The following is a 6,000-nucleotide window of genomic DNA, read 5'->3' as shown; positions in this document are numbered from 1 at the left end:
CTCCCGGCCCCGGCTTTCACCTCGGGGAGAGCACCGGGGACGCCGGCCGTGCACTGCCGCGCTGTGCATTGTCCGGGGCGGTATTTTGGGGCCGAACTTTGGTCGGCTGCTTGTTTGGAGGCCCGCTGCCTGCCCACTACCCCACACCGCCTTTGTCAGCTGGTCTTTGAAGCTCTTGCAGAGCCATCCCTCAGTCACACGTTCACTTCCACCTTGTTTTTTTAAAGTCTTGAATGAAATACAAAATGTTTGTAGGCGAAGATGTGTGTTTGTCATAGAAGAGACACGTGAGTCGTAGAACCAGGCTATTTTCTACTGTAGCATGCTTATATTTTTGAATTTGTAGCTCTGTGCCAGAGCACACAAGGTGTTGAGATTGTTATTCCATTTAACTTTTACTACCGCTTAGACCTTTTCTCTACTTTTTCTTTCCATTTTTTTGTTCACTACCACAGAGATTTTTCTCTACGTTGTCGTCATTTTCATCACTTATTTTAAAATCTGTACTCTGCTTTTCAGTGATAGTAACAGAATTTGAGGGGGACTTTTGAGAACTGTTGTGGCTCTGACTAAGCCACAAAGTCGTCAGTAAATTCGTTAGGAGCTGTGCTCATACTAGATGAAATGGGCTACTTTGATTTAAGAATCGCAGTTTCAGGTTTTCAGCTTTATTTGATAGCTGTACCAGTGACTTGGCAGAAGGAAAACAAGTGAGTTGGTGATGGGAGTTTCCCCATTTTCCTTCTATACTTGATGGAAGAGCATGAGAAGTCTAGTAGGTAACGTTGCTTTTGCATCCGTGTGGGAGAACAGTAAAATTCTCTTACAACGGAATTAATAGCAAGTGTGTGTTGTTGGAGTGGCCTTAGATGACTTCATCAAGCTGAGTTGATGGTGTTCTTGTGTGTTGTGTATTCCACTAGGTCAAGTCTAAGAGAAATGGTCTGTATAAATGTATGTGAAACGTAGGTTTGGTCAGATCAATTGCAAGTGGAAAAGTTGAAGGAAAGTTGTTTATTAAATAATTTAAAATCATGTTGCTTGGGCCGGGGATTTAGCTCAGTGGTGCCGCCGCCTGCCTCACAAGCACAAGGTTCCGAGTTAGATCCCTGATACCAAAAAAAAAAAAAAAAATCATGTTACAACCATAGAAATTATATCGAGAATTGGAATGAGTTAGGAAAGGTTGATAGTCTTTTATGTATGTAATATGGATAAAAGATGGAATGTAGCAAATGACTTGATTACTGTAAGCTATCGTAAGATTTCAGATTTTTACAAAGTAGGGGGATAGTTGGAAAAACTGGTGAATGAAAATTATGAAAACATGGTTCCGTGTTTTGGATGCTAATAATAATTCTTTGATGGGGTCATTTGCTTTTGGGCGGTACTTTTTGCTTTCCTAAATAAATGCACTTTAAAAAATAACATTGAGTTCCATTATAATTTTTAATACAACGTTTTTGTTTGTTTGTTTTTTTGTTTTGTTTTGGTACCGGGGATCTAACTCAGGACCGTGTGCTTTCAAGGCAGGTTACGGAACCACTGAGCTAAATCCCTGGCCTTGTTTTATTTTCTCTGCAGCTGATATCTTTTCTGTTTTTAAATGAAATAATGGAGCTTTATTATCAGCACCCAGATTTTTGTATTACTCATAACTAATTCACTACTCAGTATCAAGGAGTTTTGGGTTCTTAGAGTGCTAATTCTAAGTACAGTGTATTCATAAACCCACATTCCCAATATTCTTGAGAACAGGTGACTTTTAGTTTTTCCTTTCAAGATAAGATCTTGGGCTCTATTTCTTTTTTGTTTCTTCTTGGAGCATCCTCTGAGAATCTTGGACTATATTTTCAGAAGCACAGACATCTTATTTTTTATTTCTTTTGAACCTGGGATCAAATTTAGGACCTTGCACTTGTGAGGCAGGCGGCAGCACCACTGAGCTAAATCCTTGGCCCCTATTCTTTTTTAAACTGCAGAAATGCCTTGCAAACTGCTACACATTTATGATACAGTCTGAATGTTGAAAACGGTAAAAGCCATTTTCTTTTAGTTACTGCTATTTGATTTCATCGGGAAAGCTACTGACAAATGATTTAATTAAAAATGTTTGAGACTTTCTATACTTAAAGAATATAATTTAAGCTGAAGAATATGAGGAATTAAATCAGTGTATTAGAGTTTAAAAATGTGTTTCAAGGGTTATTAGGCATTGGACTAGGCATAATCCTGGCTCTCTGAGAGGCTGAGGCAGAAGGATTGCAAATTTTAGACCAGCCTGAGTACCCTAGCAACTTGGAGCCTGTCTCAAAGTGAAAAATAAAATAGGGCTGAGGATGTAGGTCAGTGTGAAGGCTCTGGGTTCAGTACTGCAAAAAACAATGAAGATAAAGGAGTTACAAGGCATTGTATAAACTACCAAATAAGTTGTCATATGCTGTGTTTTTAAGTTAGACATTTTTTAATGGTCAGAGAATTTAAACTTTTATCACCATTTGTGTAATGAAGAGAACATGTAGAGGAACTGTTAGGATTTTAAACTATTCCTCAGTTTTAATCAGTGTGGATAGTCTTTATTAGAGAATTCGGAGTGGGGCAGGGCGTGTAGAAAGGTGGGATTTAATCCCACAGCCACAGTTGGTGTATAGATGGACGTACGAGAACGCGACACTGACTGGGAACGTAAATCACACAGTCTTGTTGCTAAGTTGGCCTTTCCTCCAGATGGTACTGCTCGCATATAACTGGAAACAACGTTTTTGTTTTAGAGGGGCTAATGGTGTATTTCCTGCATTATTTTGGAAGAAGAGTGAGTCACTTTTGTTTTTAGTATTTTAAAAGATTTTATTAGTATGTTGAAACCAGAAAAATTAACACGTCATTGAAGTGGAGTATATAAAGTACAGTAGTTTGAAAGTGCTGCTTAGGAATCACTGGGTTTGAATTTGAGAATGTTTGGTATATGACCTTTGGAGAACTGTGCTTGCTTGGGCCTCAATTTGCTGTTCTGTAAAAGAGAAATCGCAACTGCACCTGCTTTACAGAGTCCCTGCGAAGAACTGAGGAGATATCGCACATGACACACTTCCCTTAGGGCCTGGTACTGCTTGGACTTAGGCCCCGATTCAGTGATGAGCTAGTTGCACTACTTCGGTGGTTAATTCAGTTGTCTGATGCTTCATAAAATGTCATTTATAAGGGCAAAATAACTATGAACTTAGAAATTAACTTTTCCTTGCCACCGTTGCCAGTTTCAACTTGTACCTGAAGTTTGTAGGTCTGCTGTGGTCTTTGGTATCTTTGTACAGCAGACCTTCCTATCTTTTTTTCCCCCTGGTACTGAGTATCAAACTCAGGATCTTGCACTTGTGAGGCAGGCGCAGCACTACTGAGCTACATCCCCGGCCCTAGACCTTCATATCTTTTACTGTATATACCCCTTTTACCAAACATTTTCAGAAGAGTTGTTTTGAACCTTGCTTCCTTTTATGAGGTCTTGACAATAGATCTTGACTAATGAAGCTGGACCAAAATTTGCTATAGGTGTGAGGAACAGCTGACTAGGTTGCCTTGCTTGCTCTATAGTACTTTGTAGAATTGTATCATAACGTATGGCTTAACATTTACTAATTTTCCTGACTCTCTCCTGGGTTAACCTATGACTCACCGTCAGTGTTTTTTGTCATAGTAGTGAAAAATTAACCATGGTGTCATACAGCTAAATCGCAGCTGTCATTCTATGCAATTATTGTGAGTGACTTTGCTAGCTTAAGCCCCTCTCTTGTAAGTTGAGAATAGTAATAGTAGTCCCTGCCTAGTTATGTGATTGTGAGGACTTAATGGTGTAACACATTTAAGTTGTTTAGAGCAGTGTCCTGCATAATAGACATTTAAACATTTTAAACTTTAAAAAAGGTAATTTGGGGTAGTGGCAAGCACATTGAGTTTTGAATGAGATTTTCTGGGTTCCTATTTTAGCCCTACCACTTATTACAGCAAATAACTTAATCTCCATAATTCCACTTTAATGTTTCTGGTATAATCACGAGTATAAACAGGATTGTTAAAGTAAATGAATTAGTAAGTGTAGAGCAGAGTTTCTTAGTCTTGGAGCTGTTGACATTTTGGCTGGACAGTGCTTTGTGGCAGGATTTTTGTACAGTGCAGTGTACTGTATTTACTGTTGCATGTGGCACCCTTTCCAGGTGTGACAATGGAAAGTTCTCTGAACATGGCCATCTGTTCCCTAGCATACATTTTGCCTCTGATTAAGAACTGCACTGAGGTAAATTGTGCATACAGTGCCTGGTGGGAAGGCAGAGCACATTGAGTTTTTTGTGTTTTTTCTCTTCTTGTTCCTGGGGAGCCAAGTCAGGACCTTGTGCTTGTGAGGCAGGCATGGTGCCACTGAGTTGCATCCCTGGCCCTATCACCCTGAGTTTTATATTTTATTATGGGCAGTTGTTCATTTATGCATTCATTTCTTCATTTATTTATGGGTATCGGGGTTTGAACATAGGGCCTTTGTCCTGAGCCACATCCCTCCCTGCTTTTTGTCATTCCCAGACTTTTTTTGCGGGGGAGTTGAGACAGGGTCTCACTATGTAGTTGAGACTGACCTGGAACTCACTATGTAGCTCAGGCTGGTCTCAAACTCACAGCGATCCTCCTGCCTCAGCCTCCTGAGTGCTGGGATTACAGGTGTGCGTCATGACGCCTGGCCTTCCCAGACCTTTTTAAAAGTTTTCAGTTTGAGGCCGGGTGTGGTGGCTCACACCTGTAATCCCAGCACTCAGGAGGCTGAGGCAGGAGGATCGCTGTGAGTTCGAGACCAGCCTGGGCTACACTGAGTTCCAGAGCAGTCTGAACTACACAGTGAGACCCTGTCTCAAAAAATGAAAAAAAAAAAGTTTTTAGTTTGTAACAAGGTAATGCTAAGTTGCCCAGGCTGGGCTTGAGCTTCTGATCCTCCCTTAGCTTCTCAGGGTGCTGGGATTACAGGTATAAACTACCATGCACAACATACTTTTATTCTTTGACTGCTGCTGCCCTTAGAAACTTGTTCATGCTATGCATGTTTGAAGTTGACTGCTTACCTTACACGGTAACATAAAGGCTGGAAGTCACAGTGTGCTCCACTTCCAGGGCTTTTGCCCATGTAAGTTTTGCCTGGATTGTTCTTACCTGTGTATGCATTGATCACTCCTTCATTTCACTCAGTTTTGGCTGAAATGTCACCCTGTTAGTGAAATCTTCATTCACCATCGTGTATAGTTGGTCTGCGTAGAACCACCATTAGCATCGTCCTAATGTTTTCATAGGTTTTGCAATGTTCTGACACCTTTTTGACCCCCTGATGCCAGCCCCTGCGTGAACATTACACAAGACAGATCTTTATCATAGTATAAATTCAAATATCTGATAGCTTTAATAATTGTTTGGACTTGTGCTTTTTTAAAAAAATTGTATAAATAGGTTTACTTTGAAGATGTTTTTTAAAATTGAAGTAGACATTTTAAATCTCAAAGTGGGTTTTTGTAGAAATATATTTTTTCTTTTGTTATAAAATTGTACATTTTTAAAATAATTTTTCTCATTTTGTACTTGAAATATGTAGAAAATAGTATAATTTGGCATTTTCATTATGAACTGAATTTGGCTGTAATATAATTCTTTGAGTTATATTTCTTTGAAACATTTTTGTTTGGAGACAGGATCTTAATGTAGTTCATGCTGCCTTGAACTCACTATATATTCCAAGCTGGCCTTGAATTTGCAATGATCCTTCTGCCTCAGCCTCCTTAGTGTTGCAGTGTGCGCCACCATGCCCAGCAGAAGCAAGTATTTTACAATGGGAAATATCTTTGGGCTCAGATTAAACTTTAGTTAGAATGTTAGTACTAAACATTTTTTACTTGTATTCTGAGTTTTTATAAACAGTCTGTTAGGACTGAATGAAGCCATTTGTAATTAGCATCTGTTTTTCCCTCACCAGGA

The sequence above is a fragment of the Fukomys damarensis genome, unplaced genomic scaffold, assembly GCF_012274545.1.
Source record: "Fukomys damarensis isolate Sample0158 unplaced genomic scaffold, DMR_v1.0_HiC HiC_scaffold_27, whole genome shotgun sequence".
Taxonomy (NCBI): domain Eukaryota; kingdom Metazoa; phylum Chordata; class Mammalia; order Rodentia; family Bathyergidae; genus Fukomys; species Fukomys damarensis.
The sequence above is the reverse complement of the archived record's forward strand: the minus strand, read 5'-3'. Positions refer to the sequence as shown.